Source organism: Herpailurus yagouaroundi, unplaced genomic scaffold (assembly GCF_014898765.1).
Source record: "Herpailurus yagouaroundi ecotype Mexico unplaced genomic scaffold, PumYag 100, whole genome shotgun sequence".
NCBI classification, from domain to species: domain Eukaryota; kingdom Metazoa; phylum Chordata; class Mammalia; order Carnivora; family Felidae; genus Herpailurus; species Herpailurus yagouaroundi.
The window spans coordinates 85,695,188-85,710,470 of NW_024412391.1; positions in this window are offsets into that span (position 1 = coordinate 85,695,188).

Here is a 15,283-nt window from a genome sequence, read left to right on the forward strand (position 1 = left end):
ATGACCTCTGCAAACCTTTTAACTTCATTAAGCCATAGTTTCCCCATCTTTAGAACAGGGAGCATGCCAATTCTGGGGAGATTAAATGAGAACACAAGCAAAGAGCCTAATTGATGCCTGACTCCAAAAGGTGCTTTTTAGTAAGGGTTAATTCTTTTTCTTCTTTGATTTAACATCTTCACCCTAAACCACAGTGTAAAACAGCAGACAGGGAGCATGGATTTCATGCAATCTAACTTGCTCATCTAACAGATGAGAATCTGAGGAAAGTGTATTGCCAATGTCACATCTTCAGACTTCTAGGATACAGAGGGATTTTTTACGGTTAATGACACACTGTGGAGACTATGGAACCATCTTTATTGACAGCATGGTTTGCTAGCCGTTATTTTTCTGAAGCTCAGTAAACACTTCTTGGGCAATTCTCTAACTCCAAGAAACACATATGTGTCAGCAACATTGCCAAGGCAACCAAGAGTAGCCTAGAGTAGCTGTCTAGGTTCCTAGAAACTGTCTTCATTAGCAACTCCTCCATATTACTGAAGCATCTGAGGAGAGTTTTAGAGCAGCAGGAAATAGAATTCTTCTGTGTGGCTCTCGTTCATATCAGAAGACCAAATGCCACCATCCGATGTGCTACAGCAAATCCTGAATCAGGAAAATCTTTGCCTGGGCAATGAGGGTGGAATTTGGGCTACTATCAAGAGTAGCTCACTTTTCTCCATTTTGGTTTTATATTTTTAAGACCAAAAATTATTTAAAAGTGCAGCATGTTCGGGGCACCTGGGTGGCTCAGTTGTTAAGCGTCCAACTTCAGCTCAGGTCACAATCTCACAGTTCGTGAGTTTGAGCCCCATGTCAGGCTCTGTGCTTGACAGCTCAGAGCTGGGAGCCTATTTCACATTCTATATCTCCCTCTCTCTGCCTTTCACCCACTTGTGCTCTGTGTGTCTCTCTCTTAAAAATATATAAACATTAAAAAAATTTTTTTTAATAAAATAAAAAAAGTGTAGCACGTTCTGTTGGAAAGAATAGTATGACCACAATCCTCACCATGAGGTCCCCATTGCAGTCCTGCCTGGGATCACTGAGTGATACGAGGAAGGCCAATCAGCATGTTAAGCAAACTTGCCTCCTTTTTTATTAAATGGTGCCCTTTGGTAACTTGCCTCTCCCTGGCTTGCAAACACATTGCGAATAAAGAAAAAGAGAAAGGCTACAGGGTATTTAGGAAACATCTCAAAGCATGGTATGCATAATCTCAGACAGCAGTACCACCAAAATACCACAGGTTTTTAAGTGGTCCCCAAGCTGTGCAGTATACCCCAAATGCCAGGCTCACCATCACCAAGGATTTTAGATGCATCCAACAGGATGTGTGGCCAGAAGGCAATTTCACAGTGGTTTCTAACTTTAATGTTTATTGATCCAAAAGTAAGAATAATATGATTTTAAAAACCCAAATTTTGTACAAATTGCAGGTTTGAATGGAAGTTTTTAAAAAAAGGCAATCACTAATAGACTGAAAACCAAATGGTACTTGCTCTGGAAATGAGTCCTGACATAGAGGTAGACACAGTGTTTTCAGTTCAGTTTGTTCCTTGTTTTCTAAGGATTTGTGCTCAAGAAGGAATTCTCAGTGCCCTCATAACCTTTCTTTAAAGAGGACTGGAACAGCGGGTCAACATAAGGTACTGGGGATACTTGAATGAGAAAGAGGCTGTTCCTTGTAGCTGCCTACGGGCTGCCTGTATCAGAGCATGGCCTCTTGCTCCCAGCCACTCAGAGTTGAAAATACTTCTCAATGCAGAACATGCAATCACCACAAGCAAAGAGATAATAAGCAAAGAAAAAAGTAAATCATGCAGTCCTAATAATTTTTGTACACGTTTCTATAGTTTGATTTTATGCAATGATTTTCAGTTTTCTGTAGCCATTTTTAAAGTCTGATCAGCATGAAGGAAATTTGCTAAGGAAGAGAAAGCACAGTTTTATAGAATGCCTGCTCTTCAGATTTGGAGTTTCTTGAGCTGGAATCACCCTGTTCCTATGGTGAACATGGATATTTTATAACATGGTGTGCAAACTGCATGAACTTTTAAAAGCAAATCAACACTGTGCTAACACAGTAGGCTGCTTTGGGTTATATCACCAGACCCTTACCTGATATTTAGGAATACTTTAGGGGGATGTTTTTAGAAACACAGTCTGATTGGGGCGCCTGGGTGGCGCAGTCGGTTAAGCGTCGGACTTCAGCCAGGTCACGATCTCGCGGTCCGTGAGTTCGAGCCCCGCGTCGGGCTCTGGGCTGATGGCTCAGAGCCTGGAGCCTGTTTCCGATTCTGTGTCTCCCTCTCTCTCTGCCCCTCCCCCGTTCATGCTCTGTCTCTCTCTGTCCCAAAAATAAATAAACGTTGAAAAAAAAAAAAAAGAAACACAGTCTGATGGAGTGAGAATTATTACATGATAGAATGGGTGGGAAGAATACAATTGTCTTCTGGAGACCCTGAGTGATAGTCACACAATACTTGCACTCATGAAAAGAGGCTTCTGCAGTAGCTTTTCACTAGCTGTTCACACCATCGGTAAATACAGTAGTCCCCGTACCCCTGTACCCACAGTTTCACTTTCTGCAGTTTCTATTACCTGTGGCCAACCACAGGCTAGAAGCAGATGATCTTCTTCTGACATATTGTCAGAAGGTCACTCGTATGCTACGTCACCATACCTATGTCATTCCTCTTCCTTCATCTCATCCCGTAGGCATTTTATCATCCACACCATCACAATTAGAAGGGTGAGTACTCTGTAATATTTTGGAAAAGAAAGACCACATTCATATAACTTTTATTGCAGTGTATTATTAGAATTGTTCTATTTTATCAGGTTAGTGTTGTTGCTCTCTTACTGTAACTAATTTATAAGTTAAACTCTATCAAACGTATGTATGCATAAAGAAAAACAGAGTCTGTACAGGGCTTCTTGGTATTATCCGCAGTTGTAGGCATGCCCTGGGGTTAAGGGGGGGACTACTGTACTTGCAGACACTTCCCTGACCCATACTCTGCATGTACCCCTCCAGATCCACACTCTGCCCTTGTCACCCTGCCCAGTGCTCCGGGAACTGGATCCCCAGGGGCTCCATCCTGCCCTGGCCCTCTGGCTTCTGTCTGATGTCAACCAATGGGAAGCGCTGGCAGGAGATGGAAGGGTGGGTGAGGGCACCAATTCCCTGACTCTCTGTCTCTCGCTCTACCACCCATTTTGCAGTAGTCTCAACCCTCTCTCTTGGTGGTCTGTCCAACAATTCCATCTCCCCTCTCTGAGCCTTCAAAGTGGCTTCCTCCCTCCTCTTCCTCGTCAGGCCAGGAAGTAAAAGGTCACCAGCATTCTCCACTGTGGCTGGCCCACGGGGCCTTTGCCACTCCCTCATCCCTTACCAGTTTCTCTTCATCCTCCCCACAGGGCATACTGGAATAGAATTGGGTCTCAAAATTTCTAGCTTAAAATCTCCCACTACCTTGTAACCTTTCAACTGGGAGAAATAATGAATTAAAACAATCTAACGGTCTTCTAAAAAAAGTAGCGCTGTGTGTCACTCTGTAGGAATGATCTAAAAACAAACCAGTACCAGAAACAATGTGCACAATAAGCAAGTCTAAGTATACTAAGCCCACAACAATGGGGTTTTGCCAACGACAACACTTTTCAGGAACATAAGCCCTATAGTTGCCAAAGGATAATTATCATTAAAAAGTGTTTAGTAGGACGTTTTCAGCCTTCAGTTGAAGGCATCTCAAAAGGCAGAAGTTGGTTTTCCTTTTTAAAGGGTTGTAGGACTTTATATCTAGGAGTTGTCACAACATTGTCTCATCAATGCCATTAAGATGTCAATTCTTCCTCCACTGAGAACTCAACATGATCACAACCAAATTCTAGCAGGCTTTTTTTTTTTTTTTGAGGAAACTAACAAAACGAATTCTCAAACTGATCTGGAAATGCACACAATAGACAAACAATAGCCAGACACAGAATAGCCCGAACAATTTTGAGAAAAGAAAAATTAAAAACAAAAAACAAAAAACAAAAAAATCAATGCTACATCTCACCCCAAAGCTCTTTAGAGACAATGAGTCAAACTATTAGTCATCTTGATGAACGTATTAAACAGTATTAACGGATTCCTTATTTGATGGAGTCCTTTCGTCTTCCTTACGTTTTCTTTTCTCAAAGAGAAGTTTTCTCTTCACACCAGCAACACCAACCTCACCTGGAAGTCTGCTGGCAATTGCAGAGTCCTGGGCCTATCCCAGACCCACTGAATTGGAATCTGCAATTTAACAACCCACCCAGGCAATCCCTCTGAACATTCAAGGAGGCCTGCTCTAAAAATTACAAACCCAGTGTCAAATCCTACAAGTAAATGACAGAACCAATCTGGGCACTTGTCATAGATGCAGAAAAAGAAATCAAGATCATCAGGCTGAAGCCATCATGGTCACAGGATACAATCCTGACTGCCGGTTATTGAAATGAACGCATGATATCTGTTTAGCTTTTCCCCCATTCTCTCTCTCTCTCTCTTTTTTTAATGTTTATTTATTTTTGAGAAAGAGAGAGAGAGATCCCCCATTCTCTTAAAGGAGATGACTGAAAAATTTCCAAAAGGTTAAATGTTCTGGTTGTTTCCGCTTTCCATTGTTTCCGTTTAATTTGCGCTTTCGTGAAGTTGTCGCAACTAAATTTTTATAATAAGATGATTTTGCTAACCACTCCATAGGAAGCACAATCATCCAGATTAGTCACATTTCTGTCAACAATACGTGAATTAAACTTGAGTTTCTGGCTCAGTTACATTCGACAACTTCATATAAATGAAACAGGAACATCCATGATGTTTTTCCTGGCCATCCCCCAAAAGGACATCTAATCGCTGGCTTGCTCAAAACCCTTGATGGATGCACCTGCCCTTTCACGCGGAAACAATAGCTGAAACCAGATGAGCTGCATCTGGTTTGGGATTTCAGAACCACAGTTTCAAGCAATTGGGGACTGCAAGCAGGGATTTTAACATCAGACAATCACAGCCGTGAACAAGAGCAAATCTATTTCTATGTCAAATGGCCTATGATGGTTTTCTACATAAAATGAGAATGAGGCTTTAACTCAGCGGTTTGCAGGCCACAGCACCGTTAACACTGAACTGATCTTTGTTTCTCCCTCCGGAACCTAACGAGCAGTCAGAACGAAATGCCCACTCAGCACGGGGCTGTGAACCGGACACCATGTCTAGCCTTGTGAGGATCAGCTACAAATAGTGACAATAGTCACTGCCTCCTTTGAACATAGCTGTGGCAAATGGGACTTTTTCTCTCTCTTTCATTGCTTCTTTCCTTTCCTTTTTCTTCTCCCTCCTCTCCTTTCATTGGGAGTTTCATAACAGACTTGGTCAGCATACGGTATACTTAAATCATGCTACGGAAAGCGGCTGGCAAGAGGAAGTTTCATTTTGTAGATGTGTCTCTCCAAAGAATGTGATGGACCTAATTCTCTTCAAAGCATGCCCAGGACCTCAAAAACTCCAATTCCCCCTCCTCCCAATGAATCCAGGACTCTGGGGGAAGAGCTACAGGGATGGTGAGGGAAGAGAAGAGGAGAGAGGAGACAGACACACACTTGCACAGCCCCGGTAAGGCTGCTTCTGGAATGTGAAGCTACCAACTTAGGAAACAAGAGAAGTAGAAAGAAATGTCTGTACTGGACATCAGGTCGTGAGGGAGGTGCCTAAGCAACTAAAAGCAGCTTTCTTTCTGAATATGGACTGCACTGATAGCCTCTCCTGGGTGGGCGTTAAGGGCCAATGAAAGGCTTATGTAACTCGTTGGAAAGACGATAAACTTCAATGCAAATTTCAATATTAACTCACTCTCAAAACGATCCAGGAAACCGGATAACTTCAGATGGCTTTAATGTCAAGTGCATTTTGAACCTCCAAGAGGGAGGTGCAAGATGTAGTGTTATCCAAAGTGTTTTTGACCAGAGAAACTTTTGGTCAAGGGAGGATCTCGCCAGACTGATGTTCTACCAAATGCACCCGGAGAAAACCTGGGCCACAGAGTTCTAGACCGGGGGGATCCCTGGCACCTCTAAGACAGCCCCCCAGCCCAGCTGGCATCAGGAGCATCTGGCAGGCTTCTGCTGCAGTGGGGCCGCACAGATCATTCCGATGACCACAGATCTGTTCTGATTGTCCGACGTGGGCAAATCCTTGTACTTATTCCTAAAGAGTAACTACTTTAATGCCGAATTTACAGAACAACTAAAACTGAACCATCTCTCAAAACATAACGCAAATCATTACCTGTCCTGGTTCAGCCACGTATGAGCTCTATCACCCTGGATGAGTCACACTTATTCCTTATGTATTTCTTCCCCAACTGCCAGCTGCCCCACGGCCTCACACAGGGTCCTGAAGATCAACTGTTCCCCAAAAGAATCCCTACATTGTAACCCCTGTCGGGTGTAGCTCAGGTTACAGGGATACACACATCAGTGTCATGAATCGCCCTGTATGAATAATTCAATATAAACTGGGTTCAAATAATGGGCAGAGAGTGGGGAGGGGGGAAGGGGGAAGAGCTTGGGTTCATGTCTCAACTCTGCCAAGTGTAAGCTAAAGCTTTCTCTTGCCTCTTTCTTCTCCACTGCTCTACTAATTTCGGTGACCACTGATGAAACAAAACCATCTGTGTAACACATTCACATCGAGACCCTCCAGAGACCTAGGCATCCATGGCCTCAAATCCATTCTCTACAGTTCCCTGCTCCCGGTAGTACTAACTGGCCCAATGGGCTGAATCACCCGAGCTTCCCGCCTCTAACTTTTGGGGCCAATGGAAGGTACCAGCAGGTGAGGAAAGAAAGGTGAGGCCCTGCTCTGTCTGTACCAGCTTTGTGTTTCTGGCGGGAGTGATATCCCTTCACTCCAGCTCTCACTGGGTCTGGCTGCCCATTTTCTCCCCTTGCCCCTTTAAACAAGTGGTGTAGTAACTAGCAAGTTACAACTTCTTGCTCTTGTTACCAGTCTCTGGTGATTCCCTTACCACCACCCACACTTCTGCGAACAGTCCATTCACTAAAGCCTCTTGAACCATCTGAGCTGAATTCTGCTTCCTGCTAGGCCCTCGCTGAGGGCATGAGCCAATCTCTGGCCCTGCTGATTGCTGTTCTGCTGTGCTTATCCTGAACCCATAGAGAGGAGGCAGTATTCACAGTCTGAAAGTACACATGTGCAATATACATAGTCACAGAACAAAATTGGCCTCTTGGAATAGGTCGCTGAGTGTCCAAATTATACTGTTTTTTGTTTTTTTTTTTTAATTTTTTTTCAACATTTTTTATTTATTTTTGGGACAGAGAGAGACAGAGCATGAACGGGGGAGGGACAGAGAGAGAGGGAGACACAGAATCGGAAACAGGCTCCAGGCTCCGAGCCATCAGCCCAGAGCCTGATGCGGGGCTCGAACTCACGAACCGCGAGATCGTGACCTGGCTGAAGTCGGATATACTGTTTTAATACACGCTGAGTAGTGTGCATTTAAATATATGCTAGATTGAGTCAAAGTCCTAAAGCCACAGTTGTAAAGCAAGCCTGTGCCCTAGGAAGGGGAATAACCATTTACTCAGAATAAGGCCCTTAAAAATTGTTGTCATGAGCTTTCACTAGGGCTGATGGGGTCATGAATGCTGTCAGAATTGGATTTCTGGAAAATAAAATTCCAAAACTCAGATTTCTATCAAATGGAGCCTGATGGTTTGCAAAGGCAAAACCCTTTGGAAGGACCAGAACACGTGGCTTGGAGTGTCATCTTCCGGCAAATGAAGGCTAGAAAAGGGTTTCTGCTTTTGCTACAGAGGAGGTGACTGGCCATTTATAGGTTTAACCAGCTACGTCCACAGTGCTGAGCTTAGGGGCGCCTGGGTGGCTCAGTCGGTTAAGCATCTGACTTTGGCTCAGGTCATGACCTTGAGGTTTATGAGTTCGAGTCTTGCATCGGGCTCCGTGCTGACAGCTCAGAGCCTGAAGCCTGCTTCAGATTCTGTGTCTCCACCACTCACTGTCCCTCCCCCACTCACTCTCTCTCAAAAATAAATAAGCCATACAGAGAAAGACAGATACCATATGGTTTCACTCTTATGTGGAGCCTGAGAAACTTGACAGGAACCCATGGGGGAGGGGAAGGAAAAAAAAAAAAAAAAAGAGGTTAGAGTGGGAGAGAGCCAAAGCATAAGAGACTGTTGAGAACTGAGAGCAAACTGAGGGTTGATGGGGGGTGGGAGGGAGGAGAGGGTGGGTGATGGGTGTTGAGGAGGGCACCTTTTGGGATGAGCACTGGGTGTTGTATGGAAACCAATTTGACAATAAATTTCATATATAAATAAAAAAAAATAATAAAATAAACAAACATTAAAAAAAAAAAAGAAAAGAAAAAAAAGGAGCACTGGGCTTAGTGCTCTAACTATCCATCACTGGATTCTTCCCCTAAAAGAAGCATTTCTCGTAACGTGCTGGAGGTGGGTTGGGTGCTTTTTTTTTCTTTTTTTTTAACGTTTGTTTATTTTTGAGACAGACAGAGAGAACATGAACAGGGGAGGGTCAGAGAGAGAGGGAGACACAGAATCCGAAACAGACTCCAGGCTCTGAGCTGTCAGCACAGAGCCCGATGCGGGGCTCGAACTCATGGACTGTGAAATCATGACCTGAGCCGAAGTCGGACGCTCAACCGACTGAGCCTCCCAGGCGCCCCAGGGTGCTTTTTCTGCATCACTTCCATTACCCATAATCCTCCACTTCACCCATCTGGTCATAACTAGCTTCCTGAAAGCAGGAAGATGCAGAGAGCTACATTCCAGACATTTTCATAAAGTCCACTCTACCCTTTTTTTCTTTGAAGCCCAGGAGGGAAATTCAATTTGTGTCAGTCATGATTTCTGGTGGTCTCCAGTATTCAGCAGAAAAGAAAGTAAATATGAGACTTTAATACCACCCAGGACATCTTGGGCTTACTGTCTGTGCCATATACTAGCTTCCAGTCATGTTCTTTAGAAGCCTAAAATAAATATATGAGCATTGTTGTGAGGGCACAATCTCATTCAGTCATTCTGGAATACACCATCTACCAAAAGACTGAAAAACGTCTATATTCATTGACCCAGCAATTCTGCTTCTATGAATACACTAAGGAATAAATTAGAGATATTTCCAAATATTTCTCTACAAGAATGCTCATGATAATTTTATTCACCACAGCAAAACAGCAGAGACAACATAAATATCCCCAAGTAGACAACTATGTTAAATATGTTACTGGCGTTTCTATTTCTTACACTCTGGTGGGCTAGAAATCTAGGAACAACCCTCCCACCCCAAATTTCCAGACCAAATATAATAAACCCTGTTTTCAAGTGCCGCTGAGTGGGTAAGAAGTAAGGAAATCAAGGCCAGTGGAAATGGTCTGGGAGGACTGACTTCTGAGAGCATCTTCCATTGTGTAGACAGCAGCTCTGGCTGGACCAACCAGAGATAAAGCTTAGCTGGGGCTAGCCCATAGTGGGAATTCTACCAGGAGACCCTGACATTCCCCTCTCCAGCCCTGCATAACATGGGGACCCCAAAGGGCTACATCTTCAGGGTCACAATGAATTAGAACTATACCTGTCCCCACAAGGAGCACGTAACAAAAGCTACCTGCTTGACCCTACCACTGGGAGGAACTGGAAAGAAACTCATTCCTTCAAATGGTGAGCCCCAAGTGTCCTCATTGCATTCAAAACTCACAGCCCCACTATCTATGGGGTCAATGGGGACAAAACCTGAAGCCAAGAACTTTATCTAAAGCAATCCTTCTTTGATGGGCCCATGGTCACTGTGGTTGATGGTTGCCTCTGGGGGCCTGGCTTGTGGCAGACACAAATCCTTTCCAGAAGAAATGAACTTCAGCCCTGTCCTCAAAGACTTCCTCTAGGTTGAGTTCTAAGGACTATGTTAATAAAGAGTATTATACTAATGACTCTAGTAGCAATTCCAATGTGTGTGTGTGTGTGTGTGTGTGTGTGTGTGTGTGTGTGTGTGTGTTGGAGGTGGAGAGATTCCCCACAACACCCAGTGGTTCTTCACCACCCTCTGAACGGTCTACAATTCAACTCAATTCTGACACTGTCTGCCTGGAGGTCATGTATGATCCCACAGGGTACGGGTTTAGCCAGGTAAGAGTGTCCCTCCCCACCCTGCCTCAGATGGAAATCACAAGTCCAGGCTGTCAACTGTGCCTGTCAACCCACCAGCTCTGGACTGGACATTTCCAACAACCCCCTCCTTGGGTTCCATTCATTTGCTAAAGTGGCTCACAGAACTCAGAGAAATACCTCACCTACTAGATTAACAGTTCGTCACAAAAGGATACATAATCCAGGAACAACTAGAAGGAACTGATGCATAAGACACAGTTTATGGGAAGGGGTGCAGAACTTACCCGCCCCTCCAGGCCTGCCACTCTCCTAGCGCCTCCCTGCGTTCACCAGCCCAGAAGCTCTTCGAACCCTGTCCTTTGGGGTTTTTACAGAGGCTTCATTACAGACTCATATTGATTAAATAATTGGCCATTGGGAGGTGGGACTGAAAATTCATTCTAATCACCTGCTTCCTTCTCCAGGCAACCAGCCATCATCCATAGGTCTTTCCAAAAGTCGCCTCATTAACATAACAAAAGACACCCTTGTTGCCCTAATGAGGAAATTCCAAGGGTTTTAGGAGCTCTGTGCTGGGAAATGGGATGAGGACCAAATACAGTATTTACTATAAATCACAATAGCACATATACCTAATAATAAATAAATACATGCTCAGAATCTTCAAAACAGGGAGAGATAGTCACAGCATTTTATTGTGTAATAAAAAGTTATAAGACAGTGAGAATATTATGATCCACTATGCATATGTGTACTTTCACACACACACACACACACACACACACACACACACACACACACACTCATACATAAAGGCTTTGCAGTAAATATATTAGCAGTAGTTAAAGGTCAGCAGAGAATTACAGGTTTTTTTCATTTTTATCTTCATCATTTTTACTGTTTTCCATGTTTTCTAAAATGCACATATACTTTGGAAGTTAGAAAAAAGTTACTGAACAAAACTTAACCTTAAACAACATCCCAACCTTAAAGAAAATATTTCATCTAACTCTGCCCTCTCTTGGGGCGCCCAGGCGGCTCAGGTGGTTAAGTGTCCAAGTCTTGGTTTTGCCTCAGATCATGATCTCAAGGTTCCTGGGTTCAGTTCCTGAATTCAGGTCCTGCTGCTTGGGATTCTCTGTCTCTGTCTCTCTGCCCCTCCCCCATTTGTGTTCTCTCTCTCTCTCTCTCTCTCTCTCTCTCTCTTGAAGTAAATAAACTTAAAAAAAATTTTTAAAAAATTGATTGACTACTGCCTTCTTTGGGGGTGCCTGGGTGGCTCAGGGGGTTGAGCATCCAACTCTTGATTTTAGCTCAGGTCATGATCCCAGGGTCGTTCACACTGAGTGTGCTTAAGATTCCCTCTCTCTATCTTTCTCCCTCTGGCCCTCTCCCCAGCTTGGGCGTGCTTTCTCTCAAATATAAATAAATGTAATTAATTAATTAATTAATTAAATTCTTACCCTCTTTTGGTTATCCTTAAGTAAAATATTATCAGAAACACTTACAAAAGCATCACATAACTTTTACTTTTATTATTATTAGACACCTGCCAGATGCCCGACCCTACCAGGCATTAGAGAAACAGAAACGAGTGGGACCCAGTCCTGGCCCTCAGAAGCTCACAACTTAGACCCAGATCCAGGAGCATGACAAGTGTCAAACACAGCCGTGTGTGGTGGGCTCACCCACCAGGTACTGAGGAAAAGCTGGGAGGGCATGTCCCCCTTCATGAGCCAGCAGTCTGGGAAGGCTATCAGGGAGGGCGGGGAGAATGAGCCCAGATCCTCATCCTGAAGAACAAATGGGAGCTACTCTCAGCAAAGAAGAGTGCATGTCGCCCTCCCTCCCTTTACCCCTTCCCTCCCTGCCCCCAGCTCTGCTCTCTCGTTATAGCAAATATCACATAATAAGTGTGCAAACATTCCTTGAATAAATGAATGAAAGAGAGGCAAGAAACAAAAGTGGGAGCGCTGAATAATGGCATTCTTCTGTTCACTGCTGCTGGAGTGTGAGGCACACCCTGACACGGGATAAGGCTGGAAGGAGGCACGGGCCAGATGACAGACGGTCTGTGCGCCTTTATCCCCAGTGTGATGCAGGTCCCGGGAGGAGCTGTGGAGCAAGGTGACCACGTGGCCTAGGACAGCAGTGCACAGGGCAGCTCGAGGGATGGAAAAAAAGGAAGCATGAGACAAGGAAGAAAAAGGTGGATCCAACCAAGGTGTGGTACCAGGCACATCAATTCGTTCCTTCCACGATCACTGAATGGCCACGCTACTGCCTATGTGGTCCCCGTCATAATACTATTATTGTAGCGTTAAGCGGGGTAGATTATGCACCAGGCACTGTTCCAGTCTCTGGGGAAACAGCAGAAAACGATGCTTTACAATTAAACTTTCACTTTTATTCTACCTACAACAAGGCTAAATTACTGCTGCCTTCTGTGTAGGGTGGATGGTAGTAAACTATAACCTAAGGCCTGTTCCTTTTCACAACAGACTTTCTAAACCAACCACCTGCTTCTCGACAGCCCCAGCCGAGGTAATGGAGCACGAGGCTTGGCACCTGCTTCTATAGATGACATCTTTCTGACATACAAGTCACAAGGTATTTGCTTAGGCTGTTTTCCAGAAACTAAGATGCTCACTTCCACCCAATTCAGACCGGTTGAGACTTAGTAAGAAGGTCTGCACAAATGTCTGATACGTGACCTTTTGATGTCAAGGAGGCTGAAATCCCCACACCATGGTCATGTCAACGCCGCCATCTTTGAGCACGTGACCCACCACGCCTGCACAGACCTCACCCTTCCCCCACCCTTTCTAGCTTCCGGTCCCATTCCCCCACCTCCCCCTAAAATCCCATAAAGACTCAAGACCTCATTTTCAGAGAAGCATTTTTTAGTTTTTTTCTCCTTCTCCTCATCGGGCTGCACTGCAAATTAAACTTCTTTCTTGGCTACACACCTGGTCTCAGTGTTTGACTCTGCTGTGCATGGGGCACAGGGGCTCTCCTTCAGTTACGCAGCCATGGGCAAGAAGCACAAAGGCGCTTCCTTCGTGGAATTTATTCTATTGTGAGACAGTAAAAAAGAAAATAGAGGGGCGCCTGGGTGACTCAGTGGGTTAAGCATCCAACTTCGGCTCATGTCGTGATCTCGGGTACGTGGGTCCGAGTCCTGCATCAGGCTCTGTGCTGACAGCCTGGAGCCTGGAGCCTGCTTCAGATCTCATGCCTCTCTCTCTCTCTTTCTCTCTCAAAAAAAAATAAATAAATAAAAACATTAAAAAAAAATACAAAACAAAAATAATTTCAGACAGCATTCAGGGCTATGAGGAAAAATAAAGGAGAAAAGAGAAAGATTCATGAAACACTGAAGAGGTAAAAGCCGTAAGACAAGGTGACTACCAGGCCTCCCTGGAAATCCTCAGAATGCTCAACGCCGACTTCGTTGCTGAAGCAAATTGTGGACCTTCCTGAAACCTAAGTGCAGGTCGTATAGACAGGCCATCCAAACAAGAGCAGGTCCAGGGAAAAGAATCCACAGCATAAAATTCACGGGCCATGAGCAGCCAGGTGTGTGCACTGATGGGTTTGGCCCTGCCACTGGACACCACGGGCTTTGTGTCACCCAAACAGGATGAATGCGGAGGGGAGGACACCTGGCCCAAAACCGCTGACTGAGACTCCAGAGAGAGACACCCACTTTGACAATTCAGTCCTGCAAGTGGGTGACTAGTTGTTTTTTTTTTTAATATATATTTTTTACTTTTCAGAAAGAGAGAGACAAAGTGGGAGTGGGAGAGGGTCAGAGAGAGAGAGGGAGGCACAGAATCCGAAGCAGACTCCAGGCTCCGAGCTGTCAGCACACAGCCCGAGGCGGGGCTCGAACTCACGAATCATGAGACCCTGACCTGAGCCAAAGCCAGAAACTCAACCAACTGAGCCACCCAGGCGCCCCAGTAGACGACTAGTTTTAAACTTGTGTCTTGGTTGGCTCAGAGAACAGAAATACTTCTGGACCTAAAAAGTGGTCTCCCTCACCAAACTTTTCTTCGGATTAAATCTGAACACTTCGATTAACACTGTTTTTAGTCCTGGGGGTGGTGGAAAGAAAATTACACCTGCAGTGAAAGAGGGGGGAAGCCGGTCTGTAGGTATCTGGTTGAGAAAGACAGAAAGTATTTCAGTTTAAAGGCCTGTTTGTAGGTTAAGAGATAGGAAACATGTTATATAACAATGTTCACATCTTGAAAAAAGTTCCCTTAAAAAGACACTGGTGAGGGGCGCCTGGGTGGCGCAGTCGGTTGAGCGTCCGACTTCAGCCAGGTCACGATCTCGCGGTCCGTGAGTTCGAGCCCCGCATCAGGCTCTGGGCTGATGGCTCAGAGCCTGGAGCCTGTTTCCGATTCTGTGTCTCCCTCTCTCTCTGCCCCTCCCCCGTTCATGCTCTGTCTCTCTCTGTCCCAAAAATAAATAAACGTTGAAAAAAAAAAAAAAAGACACTGGTGAGTGACGGGTGTTAGTCCTGTGACTCTCTGCAGCCACTCTGGGCTCCGGTGACCTGGATAGTTCACCCTGGAGGGTAAAAGATGGAAGGAAGTAATAGTGCTCATTGTTTCTGTAATTGGTGCCTAGGCGACGACCACGACGGGCATTAAGAAGCTTCTTTGGCATTCCTCCATTGGAAGTCACCCCCCTTAATTTCTCCAGGCAGTAACACACACACACCAATGAGGAAACAGTGACATGTGAAGGGAAGTACGCAGATGCTGAATCCAAGAACAGTTTGTTTAATGAAAAACTCAAGTCACAGAGGACATGCCCTTTGCGTGTTCCTGTTGTCAAAATGTATAATTCATGTGTTTTCCAGCCTCCTCGGGTTCCTAGTAGGCACAATATGAGCAGCCCGCCAGCTGCCAGGGTTCTGTAACTCAGCCCCTGGGCAAACCCGGCTGCACAGGACTGGAATCCCGTCAGGTACCCAGCCACGTTTCTTCAGCTCATCTCTTGATTATGACAACAGCAAATG